This window comes from Lipophrys pholis (genome assembly GCF_963383615.2).
Source record: "Lipophrys pholis genome assembly, chromosome: 19".
NCBI lineage: Eukaryota > Metazoa > Chordata > Actinopteri > Blenniiformes > Blenniidae > Lipophrys > Lipophrys pholis.
This window is the reverse complement of record NC_137647.1, coordinates 14725326-14740145: the sequence shown is the minus strand read 5'-3', so window position 1 is coordinate 14740145 and position 14820 is coordinate 14725326.

Genomic DNA, 14820 nt, shown 5'->3' with positions numbered 1-14820 from the left:
CACACTCTGAAGGCCGTGAGGCATGGTGGTGCAAGCATCATGATATGGGGCTGTTTCTCTTACCATGGTGTCGGGCCTTTATATCGCATACCAGGGATCATGGATCAATTTGGAAAAATCACAATACTTGAGGAGGTCATGCTGCCTTATGCCGAATGGGAAATGCCCCTGAAATGGGTGTTTCAACAGGACAATGACCCCAAACATACCAGGAAGCGAGCCAAATCTTGGTTCCAGACCAACAAAATTGAGGTTATGGAGTGGCCAGCCCAATCCCCGGACCTTAATCCAATTGAGCACTTGTGGTATGACCCAAAAATGCAGAGGAATTGTGGAAGGTTGTCCAATCTTCCTGGGCTGGCATACCTGTTCAGAGGTGTCAGAGGTTGGTTGACTCCATGCAGCACAGATGTGTAGCAGTTATCAAAAACAGGGGTTATTCAACAAAATATTAGTTAAGTAATTGTCAGGATTGCTAAACCTCGTGACATTAGTTGGGGGGTACCACAAGGCTCAATACTTGGACCAATTTTGTTTATATTATATATGAATGATTTACCAAAAGCATCAGCTGTTTTACAGAGCATCTTATTTGCTGACGACACAACGTTATTTTATTCTGGAAATAATATAGAAGAGTTAACAACAGTAATAAACAATGAACTCTCAAACATAAAAAATTGGTTGGACCAAAATAAATTAGCTCTAAATGTTAGAAAAAACCAATTATATGATATTCAACGATAAAAAGAAAAATCTTGACAATAGTGTATCAATAAAAATAGATGGGCTGGAAATTCAAAGGGTAAAGGAAGCAACATTTTTGGGAGTTATCATCGACGAGGATCTAAACTGGAAATCTCATATAAATTACACAAAAGGAAAATTAGCTAAAACAATTGGTGTGTTACATAAAGTAAAATACATTCTAAACCACGCAGCATTACTCACCCTATATAATACAATGATTATACCATACTTAACATATTGTGTAGAAATTTGGGGGACAACATTTAAAACATATACACAGCCAATTTTCATATTACAAAAAAGAGCACCGAGAATAGTAAACAATAAAAGATATCGAGATTCATCAAATCCTCTTTTTGTCAAGTGCAAGGTGTTAAAATTTTATGATATTGTGGATTATAATATTCATCAGATTTTGTATAAAGCAAATAGTAAAATATTACCAGGAAACATCCAAGAGAACTTTGAAAAAAGAGAAAGTCGGTATAATCTGAAAGGAACAGACATCTTTAAAAAACCCAGATTCAGAACCAAACTCATGGAACGAATCATTTCAGTGAAAGGAATTAATATGTGGAACGGACTTAAGAAAGAAATTAAAGAGTCAAAAAAAAATGTTTTTTAAGAAACAAATCAAAATATGATACTCAACAAATATGGGAGTGCCACTTGATAGGAGAATCCAGATGAAAGTTGATATTTTGTGTTTTGAAAAAATGAAAACTATATAAAATGTATTGTGTGTAATGTAGATAATATATGTATAAATAATGTAAATGTGGAAACTGACGACAAAATTTGTATATTTGTATAAACTGTAGAGACTTAAAAGAAGTAGAAATATTCTATGCTTATGTAAGTTCTGATTGCAAATTGAATCATTTGTAAAACTGTAAAAGAAACAAAAGACTGAAAATGTATAAAGGGGTAGGAAATATAAGTTTTACTTCAACCTACTCCTTTTCAAATTGTATGTACAGTATATTACTTTTTTTTATTTATTTTTTTTATTGCATTGTACAAATTCGAAATAAAGACTACTACTACTACTACTACTACTACTACTAAATGTTAATATTATTTCAGTTTATTTAGTAAATATTTGAGTTTGTAATGAGAAATGCCGACACTGCTATTTTTTTGAACACAGAAATATCACCTTTTCCTTCATATTCTGTAAAGTAATTAAATATTGATACTTTTTTCTTCATGATTTGTTGTGCAATACCATGTGCAGCGTTCCTAATGAAAGAAAATAAAAAAATATAAGGATTTTGAGCTTTATTCACTTTTTTAAAAACACTGCTATTATTTTGAACATAGCTGTATGTCCTTGTATTGAAGTAACTTCAGTCGTGTATTAATTGTTTCTTTTTGAGCTCGCAAACAAGCTTCATTCCAATCTGCTTCATCTATATGTTCATGTATGTCATTTCTCCAAGCATTTAGAATCCGGTGAATTCGACCTGAATAGATTATAATATTTTGACATCAAACCTTTTTGCTCCTGCTTTTTGAGAGAGATTTCTTCTACTAGTGATAAACTAGGAATGTGTATCATGTCTTCATACTTTGATGAAAGAAAACTTTTTAGTTGTAGGTATTTGAAGAAATGCTTTGTAGGGATTTGGAATTTATGGCACAGTTCACTAAATGTAAGTAATATCCCATCTTCATATAAATCGTTGACTGTTTGGACCCCCCTTTCTTTCCATAGTTTAAATCCTCCATCCTGTTTTCCAGGTGTGAAGTGTTCATTATTACACAGGGGAGTGAATTGGGATAAAGATAAAGGATTACCAATTTGTTTATGTGCACTGTGCCACACGATGATAGTGTTTTTTTAAGAGTTTTTAAATTGGCTGAGTAGACATAACTATTAAGGGGCAAATTTGGACTAGATTGTTGTTCAATAGTCACCCAAGTAGGGGGTGGGTTTGTGCAAAAATAGTGTGAAGCTGATGTTAATTGGGCAGCCATGTAATACCATCTAAGGTTTGGGAGTTGGAGGCCCCCCTCTTTCATAGGGCAAGTGTAGTAATTTAAAACGAAGCCTTGCTTTCCTATTGTTCCATACAAAATGACTGAATGTTTTATTGAGTTTATTAAAGAAGGATTGTGTCAAGGGCATGGGAAGTGTCTGGAAGTAGTACAAGAATTTGGGTAATATTGACATCTTCAGGATATTTATTCGTCCTATCATGGAGATGGGCAAGTTTGTCCAACGATTTAAAGTTTCTGTAACTTGATCCACAAGGGGGTCGTAATTAGTAGCAACTATTTTGTTCAAATCTGGAGTGATTTTGATGCCCAAGTAGTTAAATCCGTCTGTGGCAATTGTAAAGTTTGTTTGTATGGTTGGATTTTTTTCTGTCCTCTTCATTAAGAAACATAAGTATTGATTTACTGTTGTTAATTTTATATCCAGAGAACATTCCAAATTTTTCAATAAGGTTCACCAGGTTGGGAATGGTATTTTTTAAGTCCGTCAGAAAAAATATTATATCATCAGCAAATAACGATATAAGATGATTTATCCCCCCAATGCATACCCCATGACAGTCCTGCCTGAGTTCTCACTGCAATGGCTAAAGGTTCCAAAGCAAGAGTGAATAGAATTGGAGACAGCGGGCATCCTTGTCGTGTGGAACGTTGTAAATTGAAAGGTTCTGAGATGTTAGTTAGTTAAAACTTGGGCAGTAGGGTTTGTATATAGCAATTCAATCCATTTGATGAATTCCTCTCCTAGTCCGTATCTTGGAAGCAGTTTCAGAAGATAGGCCCACTCAATTCTATCAAATGCTTGGCATGCGTCTACAGCCAGCATTTCTGTATCCTTTGCATTTTCTTTTTCATACAGTATATTTAGAACACGTCTAATATTATGATAACCTTGTCTTTTTTGAACGAAACCTTGTTGATCATCTATTATTAGTTTTGGTACGAGTCTTTCTAAGCGTTTTGCCAGGATTTTACATACTATTTTCATATCACATCCCATAAGACCGATGAGCACTCGGTTTGAGGTTTATTAGGTTTTAATATTAGAGTGATTGTAGCTAATCTTAAGGATTCTGGGAGACTTCTGGTTTCATATGATTCTTTAAACATGTTCAGCAGTGGTTGGGCTAACTTGTTTTTAAACACCTTGTAAAATTCAATAGGTAGCCCATCAGGGCCTGGGGCTTTGCCGCTATTTATATTTCCTATAGCTTCCAATATACATTCTTTTTGTTAGTGGGTTATCCAGAGCTTCTTTATCCTCATCAGATAATGTTTGGAACGGTAATTTATCCAGAAATGCATTTTGAACTTCTTCATCCACATAACACTCTGATTCATATAGTTTTTTATAGAATTCTCTAAAACTTTTATTTATCTCTAATGGGTCGGAAGTCAGTTTATCAACATCTGATTTTATGCTGGGGATTGTTCTATCTGCCTGCATTTTTTTTAATTCTCCAGGCTAATAATTTTCCTGCCTTCTCTCCTTGATCATAAAATGTTTGTTTTGTCCACAACAAACTTTTTGCCACTTTGTCAGTCATTAATTTATCATATTTAGCTCTCAAAATAGTTAGATTTTTAATTTTTCCCAAGTTGTTGTTACTATAAATTTCATTTTCCAGTGTCTTAATTTGTTGTTCCATTAATATAATTTCTTGGTTATACTTTTTATTTTTAGCACTCGTGTAACTGATAATTTCTCCTCTTATATAAGCTTTAAAAGCTTCCCATCTGACACTGGCTGACGTTTCATCTTTATTAAATTCAAAATAATTGTCTATGCATTTTTCAATAACTTTAATGAAGACATTATCTTTTAATAAAAAGGCCTGTAATCTCCATCTTTTTTGGCCCTGTTCAACTTTATCCAAATTAACTTTAATTGAGACTGGAGCATGGTCGCTCATAACAATGCTACTGTACAAACATTCTTCCACCCTTAATTCTATGGATGTAAGAAAATAGTCTACTCGTGAGTGGCTTTTGTGACTACTTGAAAAACATGAATACTGTTTGTTAGTTGGATTTTTAACCCTCCATATGTCATGTAACCTAAGGTCTTTTATATAGTTATGTATTATTTTCCTGGTTTTTGTATGTGTATTGTCAGTTTGAGAGGACCTATCGAGGGTTGGATCAAGGGTGCAATTAAAGTCACCTCCCATAATATATATGCCATCTTGGGCAGATAGTGTCAAAAAGAGTTTGTCAAAGAAGGATGGGGAATCATCATTGGGGCCATATACATTAACCAAATTAAATTTCTGTGACATAATAATACCTTGTACAATAATGTATCTCCCACCTGGGTCTAAAATAAGTTTAGTTTTTTGAAATGGTACAGATTTGTGAATCAAAGTTACAACCCCTCTGGCATGACCAGTGAAAGGGGCATGAAATATCTGACCTGGCCATCTTTTAACTAGGATTTGCATATCTGGTGTTGTCATGTGTGATTCTTGTATAAAAACAATCTTTGAATTTAGGAGTTTTATTCTACTCAATACTTTTTTAACTTTTACCAATTTTCTCATTCCCCTGACATTCCAACTAGTAATCGTAATGTTAAAATTACTTCCCTGCTGTGTCCTTTCCATATATTTTTATAATGAACTTAAGGAGCATTAGAGCCAATAAGGTAAATAATAAAATAGTTAAATAAAAAAAGATAAAGTGCAAACTTACACAAGCACACATACACCATGCTACTTCACAGTTGTATTTACTTACCCTTATGAAATAGAACTATAACACATTTACACAAATATGAATTTAAATTTAACTGCCAACATTAACATTTAGAACAAATGATTATCAAGTGTCTTTTACCACCAGCCTCATTACAGCACGTGATGGAGCTTGTTCATGAGGAGCGAGTGTCCCCCGCTGTAGATGGGAGCTGTTGGTCCTCAGCTTCTTGTGGTGTGGGAAACAGGTGCATCTTGCCTCCATGCAGGACCCTGAGTTTACAGGGATTGTACTGAAATCCACGGAAAGCATTGATGTCGATGAAGCCTTTTATGACGGGGTGAAATCCTCTCCTCACGCGAACTGTTTCAGCTGAAAGGTCCTGTGCGAAAGTGATTTTTTTGCCCATCGTGAAGGATTTGCTGTTTTTTAGCTTCACGGAAAACGAGTTCCTTTTCTTGGAATCTCAGGAACCGGACCAGAACCGCTCTATTTTGTCCGGGCCTTCCTGTCGCCAGTGTACGATGGGCACGCTCGAGAGTGAACGCTTTTTGTGGTGGGAGACCGAGCCATGATGGTAGCATCTCAAGTTCAATGAGCGGCCGTCTCCCCTCTACCCCTTCACGTATACCAAAGATGCGCAGATTCTTCCTCCTGCCCCGGTTTTCAAGATCTTCTGTTTTCCCCTCCAGGAAAGCAATTCTCTTTAAAGCGGATTGTAGGGCTGTATCGGCAGTCTGCTGTAACTCCTCGATCATAACAATGCGGGTCTCAGCTAGCTCAATCCGGCTAGTATTAGCCGTAACTTCTTGGTTAGTGGCAGTTAGCTTACCCTCTAAAGTTGTGAGAGTGGTTGACATGCTCGTTAGTCTCTGGTCGATACCATCAAGTCTTCCTCCAAAGTCCGACCGCATTGCCCTGAGCTCTGATAGCACTTCTCCAATGCCATCCGTGTTAGCACTGTCCATGCTGTTAGCAGTCTGAGTGCCAGCTATGCTAACCCTCGTGTCATCCAGGAGGCTTACCGGGGTTTTTTTCGTGCTCGTCTTGCGTCTGCGGGTGAAGATTTCGCACTGTTGGTGTCTTTGACATGGCCTTTTTTTAAACTCGGCAGTTGGATAGGGTATTTCTCTTAAACGTGTAGCATGGTGTCGGAGCTTCTCGGCTAGACCTCCATCTTGGTCACGCTTCTCCCCGGAAAACCCCAGTCCTCCTTCTTAGTAATATTAACTGAATATAGTTTTCATACTTGGAAGTTCATTTTTATGTTAATTACCCTTCTGTTAATAATCCGTAGTGAACTATGGTAAATACTTGTAGCGCTTGGTGTGGAAATTGTAGTTTTTCTGTGGGATTTTCTCGTCAACATACTGAGAGAATCTGGCAATATAAAGTCAAGTTTGTGGTTGTTTAATTTTAAGAGCCTTCCTTCTTTGTGTTTTCTCCATTTGCATGCACTAAACCAGGGCTCTGCAGCATTTATGAACAAAATAGGCTTTCAGGATTTTTACACCAAATAAAATGTGTCCGGAGCCACAAAACAGGTTGATTATCTGAAACGAAGAAAGATTTTTTTTTTTAAATCAAAAAACAAAATTGCTACACATACAAAAACCGGTTGAATTCATAAAGTATCACAGGCTCAGTTCTGATATACTTTTTCTATATCTTAAAATCTTTTTTTCACTTTAGTCATTTAGGCATATAAAGAGCTACACGAGCAAATTGTTTTCAGTTTTCTATCATACTTCGACCGTTTTTTTTGGTTTTGTTTTGTTTTTTGAGTATTTGTAGCAGTTTTTTTTTTTTTTTTTTATCATTTTTTAACAATTCCATCTATTCTGGCTGTTTTACCTGCTGAAGCAGCCAGAATTAAAAAAAAAATGAAAACAGTGTTTATTTACAAATGATTTTATGAAAGCTTCGGGGAGCCACTACGGAGGAGCTTTTAGAGCCATGTGTGGCTCCAGAGCTGCGTACTTGCAGACCCCCCCCCCCCCCCCCCCCCCCCCCCCCCCCCCCCCCCCCCCCGGTGTAGGTACCAGATCTGTCCGGGCTACCAGATCTGTCCGGGGCGGGGTTTGCGCATGCGCCTGAGCTACCAGAGATGTTCAGGGCGGGGCTTGAACCCGCGCGCGGTGATGACGTTTCACATTATGATTGGCTATGATGGCGTTTCGCATTTTTACTAATTGAGTAATTGTGAGGTTTTAAAGATATAACAAGTTTAGTATGAGATGATGACGTCACGCAGACCCCCACATTGTCCAAATTGAACAAAAAAAGTTTGTAATGCTTCCTTTTCTGATCTTATACTAACCTCAAGTTGCCTTTTGGGAGAATACATGCATACATTCGTACATTTCATACTTGCCTGTAGAGAGGAGTTTATTAAAGCCTCATATAAAATCAACAGTAATGATAATAATATTATTAAAGCAAACAGAGTATCAGTATCGGCAGATATCCAAATTCAGGTATTGGGATCAGATCGGAAGTGAAAAAATACGGATAGATGGATTCCTAGGTCTCAGCAGAATCTAGACCAGTACTATTATTGTTCTGATACTTCAAGCTTCAACATTTACAACATTTTCTCTGACCGTTCTTGGCATTGTCTTGAGCTTTTCTATTTATTTTCTTTCATTTTCTTCCACATTGATCCTCCATCCTCTGCCTGTTTCCTCCTGTCTTCTCCTCCATTGCTGTTCTCTCTATCTGACCACACCTCTTTGGACTCCTTGTTTCTGCTTTATCCTGCATTTTGGACTTGTTTATTTGTTTGTGTGCTTGCTTGCCTACATCTCGGTGCCTCATTTTCAGTTGTTTCTGTGTTGCTTGTTTTAATGGCCTCATCCTCATTATCTTCACATTTTTTACCTCAAATGGCAGGAACAGCTGAGCATGGGCCCAGAGCTGCAGCTGCAGCCTCAGTATGAGGAGTGTCAGGATCTGGAGTGGCCCCAGCGCTTGGAGGAGCTTCAGATGCCGGAGGAGATTCAGCTGGTGGAGGTGCTTCAGGAGATGGAGCAGCTTCATCAGCTGGACGACCTTCAGGATCTGGAGTGGCCTCAGCACTTGGAGGAGCTTCAGATGCCGGAGGAGATTCAGCTGCTGGACGACCTTCAGGATCTGGAGTGGCCTCAGCGCTTGGAGGAGCTTCAGATGCCGGAGGAGATTCAGCTGGTGGAGGTGCTTCAGGAGATGGAGCAGCTCCAGCAGCTGGACGACCTTCAGGATCTGAAGTGGCCTCAGCGCTTGGAGGAGCTTCAGGTGCCGGAGGAGATTCAGCAGCTGGACGGCCTTCAAGGTCTGGAGGGGCTTGAGGAGCTGGAGGACCTTCAGGAGCTGGAGGTGTTTCAGCAGCTAGAGGTGCTTCAGGTTCCTCAGGAGCCGGAGAGGCCAGAGGTTCCACAAGAACCAGAGAGGCCAGAGGTTCCACAAGAACTGGAGAGGCCAGAGGTTCCACAAGAACCAGAGGGGCCAGAGGTGACACAAGAACCAGAGAGGCCAGTGGTTCCACAAGAACCAGAGAGGCCAGAGGTTCCACAAGAACCAGAGAGGCCAGAGGTTCCACAAGAACTGGAGAGGCCAGAGGTGACACAAGAACCAGAGAGGCCAGTGGTTCCACAAGAACTGGAGAGGCCAGAAGAGCCTCAGAGGCCAGAGGGGCCTCAGCACCTGGAGAGGACTCGATGGCTGGAAGACCCTCAGGAGCTGGAGGAGCTGGAGGAGCCAAAGCTCAGCCGGGGGACCCGGAGGAGAAAGAACAATATGCTCAAGCTCTTCCAGTTGCTGCAGAAGCCAGAGGATTGCCAGAAACCGGAGGTCCTGGTACAGAGTCAGCAGCTGGAAGAGCCAAAGCCCAGCCGGAGGAGCAAGAGAAAACAGAAGAAGAGGAATCCCAGCACCCTGAGCAACTGGGACTGCTGGGAATGATCTCTCATGATATGAAGAGCAGACAGGTGAAGCCCACAGTCGAAATCCTCTTTAAGATTTATTATCCAGAATGACATCGGCACAACCAAAGTGTCTCAGGAAGCCTGCATACAGGCAGATTTCCTAGCTAGAAATACTTGGTAGTAACTGTAACATGACATACGACCAAACAAACTAACATACCCAGACACACAATAGTTGGATCTAGAGAGACTTTTAGGCTCAAATTCAGGACCGAAGCTGGATTTGGGGAAACACACTTTGAATACCTGTAATGTTGTTGGACCTCTGTCACCCTGTGTGAAATTGTTGAGGATCTGTTCAATATTTGGCCTTTAAAAAGTCAATTTCTCACCGTGTGTTTGTGTGTTCCAGGCCCCTTCTCAGACACCTTCTTGGAGTGGGAAAGAGCAGACTGCAGGGAGACTCTCACAAGAACAAGCTGCGCCCGCCATAACATGGCGCCACAGAACATGGACATCCTGCAGGGGATGGGTCAGAGCAGACCTCAAATTCCAGAGAGGTCCCGCCCCCCCCAATAAAAGAATAAAAAAAAACCCAACATAAACAACAACAAAAAAGAGTTACATTACTACTTGTGGTCATTAAAAATGTCATCTGTGGCAACTGGACAAGTCGGGGCCTGAGCAATCATAATTAGGGACCGAGCACGAAAGGCCAGGACCAAAGGTCGGTAAGAATGTTGTAGAGAGCTCAAACCAAAACTCAATTGTTCATCTCATCAAGACCTACAAATCACGCACTGATACTCCGGACCTAAATCCAACAGGAAGTCCGCAATATATAAAGATAATAAAGAGGATGCAGCCATAACATTTGCAACACAGACAACCAGAAAGCGAGGCACAGAGATGTAAGCAAACATGCACACCAACAAATAAACAAACCCAACTATTTACGGACAATAATAATAATAATAATAATAATGATGATGATGATGATAATAATAATAGGTAGTAAATGCCTCACTTAGAATTTATTTTAGCTATGAAGAAAATGGGAAAAATACAGTTAAATAAAGAGATGAATGTTATTGACTGAAACAAGTTAAACATATTGATACATTACATTTAACATTACCAGCAGGTTGTAAAAAATAATAATCAGATTTTGTTATTTTACACAACAAATGTGATTTTTAAAATGAAAACTTGCACAAGCAAACTGAATGAGGATGTGTCAAATTATAATGTTACAGTGCTTGAAAGTGATGTGCAGTATTTGTATATGTTCTGTGAAAAATCAAAAAAGATTGTCTTTTTAAATAATCTATTTTCTATACTGTAATGTTTCGTGTTCCCAAGAACCACTCACTGATAGGCAGTAGATTAACCATTTATTTAAAACAGAAAACAGTCACTGTTGGCCGTGACTACGCCAATAACACTGAACAGCTCCGTGAAAAGCTAACGGTTCCCTCCAAATCCAATCGCTCCGGCACCTCCTCGGGCAGCCTCTCCCTCGCCCCGCCCCTCCTCCCAGGAGCCCGCTCATCCCATCACCATAACAACCACATCAACAAAACAGGGTCAATACAGATTATAAGTGTTTAACACAATAATGAACAATAAAGGACACTTAGGTCGTTACACTGCCCCCTCCCTACAAAGACCCTCGCCCCGAGGGGAAACAAACAAAATTCTGTAGGTAACGCGGCCGCTGTCTACGTCTACTGGGCCGTGTTTGAAGTGTCTAGGGAGCCTGCTCTCCCAAAACTGAACCTCTCTGTGGTCTCCCAAGCTCAGGTGGAACAGGCTGCGTCTCCGCCAATGTGGAAACAGCTGGTGACTCTGGGGGTGGGGCTGTCTGAGCCCTCTGTGGCGTTCCCCTAGGCGAGTGGTACTGGTTGGGGCTCGCATTGCCCCTGTATGGTGCTAATTTGTCTCGGTGGAGCACACTCTTTCTTCATCGGGGGGGTAACTGCACCCTGTAAACCACCTCACCCACCTTTTCCAAAACAGAACATGGTCCCACCCAGTGACAGTCCAATTTGGGGCACCGGCCTCTCTTTCTCTTTGGGTTGTACACCCACACCAGATCTCCAGCTTTAAAGTCCTGGCCCTTTGTTCACACATCATAATTTCTCTTCTGCCTCATACCTGCTTTCTCTAGCTGGTCCCGCGCAAAAGCATGTGCTGTGTCCATCCGATCCTGGAGCCTCCTCGCATACTCCGGACCTGGCGGAGCAGGTGGTGCATCTGGGGGCCGCCCAAATGCCATGTCCGCTGGCGTCCTCAGTTCTCGCCCCAACATGAGTAAGGCAGGTGTGCACAAGGTGGAGTCCTGAACTGCTGACCTGTAGGCCATTAAGACCAAGGGCAAGTGACAATCCCAGTCTCTCTGGTGTTCTGCGGTTAGGATGGCTAACTGTTTACCGAGTGTCCTGTTAAATCTCTCTACCAGTCCGTCACTTTGAGGATGCAATGGTGTCGTTCTCGTCTTGTGCGTCCCTAACCGCTCACACATAGCAGTAAACATACGTGATTCAAAGTTCCTTCCTTGGTCACTGTGGATCACCTCAGCTGCTCCGAACCGAGCAAACATGCCTTCTACCAAAGCATCCACGACTGTTTCTGCCACTTGAGCCGGTAAAGCATAAGCTTCTGGCCATTTGGTAAAGTAGTCCATTGCAGCCAACACGTAGCGGTTTCCCCTGTCGGTGCGAGGGAATGGGCCCATTACATCCACAGCTACGCGTTGCATTGGCGCTCCTACTGCCAACTGTTGCAGGGGGGTGTGAGATTGCCCCTGGGGACCTTTATAAGCTGAACAGAGATCACAGTGGCGACAAAAGTCATCTACGTCCCTTCTGAGTCTGCCCCAGTAATACCCCTGCCTGAGCCGTCTCAGGGTTTTTGAGACACCAAAATGCCCTGCCCCTGTGGTACCATGGGCTGTCTTCAACACCTTTTCTTGTAGCGCTCTAGGGACTACCAACTGCCACCTCTCTTCCCCACTAGTTGGCTCTTTCCACGCCCTCTGCAACACCCCGTCACTAAGCCGGAGGGTCTCAAACTTAGCCACCAGTCCCTTTGTAGCCAACGAGCACCCTGCGACCTCACTCCACTGTGGCTTCTGTCCTGACTCTACCCACTGCAGTACTGGAAGTAGGTCTGGGTCCTGTTCTTGCTGGTCTCTCCAATCCCCAGGGTCTAAAACCTGCAACTCCCTGCACGTGGGCTCTCTTTCTTCCTGTTCAGAGTTTCTCCCTCCCCCTTCATTGAGCTCAACCTCCGGGGAGTCTCTTTTCTCGCAATACTTGCACCCTGTCACCGCACAAGGCTGGCGGGACATGGCGTCCGCATTGGCATGGTGAACTCCTGCTCTGTACTCCACCGTGATCACGTATGGTGCTAGTTCTTCCAACCAACGTGCCATCTGTCCTTCCGGCTCTTTGAATGACATCAACCACTGGAGGGCAGCATGGTCAGTTCTGACTACAAAAGGTAAACCTCCTAAGAAGTACCAGAAGTGACGGATCGCCTGGACAATGGCAAGCAGCTCCCTACGTGTCACACAGTAGCGCTGTTCAGCTTTGTTAAATGTTTTGCTGAAGTACGCTACTACTCTCTCTCCTTCCTTCCCCACTTGGCTCAACACTGCCCCCGAACCACTGTCACTCGCATCTGTGTCAAGGATAAATGGCAGGTTAGGGTCTGGTGGTGTAAGGACAGGGGCCTCTATCAAAGCCTTTTTCAACGAGGAAAACGCTTGTTCACATTCCTGACTCCAAGAGAAATCCCGGTCCTTCTGTTGAAGACGGAACAAGGGTGAAGCAACACAAGAAAACCCCCGCACAACGCGTCTGTAATAGGATGCCAGGCCAAGAAAACTTTTGAGCTCCCTCACATTAGATGGTGTTGGCCAGTCTTTAACTGCTCGCACCTTCTCTTCCACAGTGCTAATCCCCTCCCCACTAACTCTGTGACCCAGAAACTCAAGTTCTCTTGTCATGAACTGACACTTGTCTGGATGGAGTTTTAGGTCTGCATCAGCTACTCTCTGCAGGACGCGCCGCAGGGCCTCCAAGGCGACCTGGAAGGAGCGACCGTGCACCCAGATGTCATCGAGGTAAACTAGGCACTCCTGTCTAGGTAGATCAGCCAACACTTTCTCCATGAGTCGTTCAAACGTGGCTGGGGCATTGCACAAACCAAAAGAGAGGACCTTAAACTGCCACAACCCCCTACCTGTACAGAAAGCAGTCTTGGGCCTTGCTGCTGGGCTAAGGGGTACCTGCCAATACCCGCTGCGCAGATCTAATGCAGAAAACCAGGATGAACCTGACACCAAGTCCAGCGACTCATCAATGCGTGGTATTGGGTAGGAGTCTTTTTTGGTCACGTTGTTTAGTGGTCTATAGTCAACACAAAACCTCATCTTTGAGCTATTTTTCTTGTTGACCATCACGACTCCTGAAGACCACGGGCTGTCAGAGGGTTCAATTACCCCTGATGTCAACATTTCTTCAATTGCCTCCTCTGCAGCCGCCTGGCGGGCAAGGGGCAGGCGGCGTGGGCGTGTCTTAATTGGCTGACCGTCCCCCGTGTCAATATCGTGCTGGACTAGGTGTGTCAACCCCACTTCCTCTTCTCTCAACGCAAAAATGTTCTTAAACTCAAGCAGCACCTGCCACAGCTCCTCCTGCTGACCAGAATCTAAACCCTCACAGTTGCGCCGCCATATTTCTCTAATTGTCTGTTGTGACTGGTTGATTGCTCGAAGGAATGTGAGAGGTGTGTGTACCAGGGGGACATGGTACCCCTGAACTGGCTGGTAGTAACAAGTCCATGTTCTGTGTCTCAACTCTCAGAGTCAGTGGGTGTTGTTTTGCAGCGGGTGAGGGGTACACCATTCCTACCTCAGGACCCCCAGGAAACAACAGCGTGTTTTTCCCTAAGTCTAACACACAGTGGGCAGCCCTCAGAAAGTCTAGTCCCAATATACATGAGTCCTGGACATCTGCCACCCACACCTTGAAGTTCACAGAAAACCCACCCACTGTAATAGCTACCACGCCCCTCCCAAGCATTGGAGCGAGTTCACCTGTCACTGTTCGCAGTTTAACTGTTGTTGGTTCAATCTGTGTTCCTGCTGGTACAACATTCGGCCTCATCAGTGTAGCAGTGGACCCTGTATCAATCAGGGCGATGCAGGAGGCCCCCGCCAGGGTGATGGAAACGTGGCAAAAGTCTCCGGCGTGTGTCCAGCCAACCACTCAAGAAGACTCAGTGTTGTCATCTGCTTCTGGGGGGGGTGGAGCCCCCGACTTCTCTGGTGGGCCCCAGCTGTCACTAGTGGGTGATGGTCATCGTCTGCTTCTGGGGGAAGAGGAACCGCTCTCCCCCATCCATACAGATGGGCTCCTTCTGCTGGTTGTGCAGTTGAGTGGGGCGTCTGGGTTTGGGCCTGCGT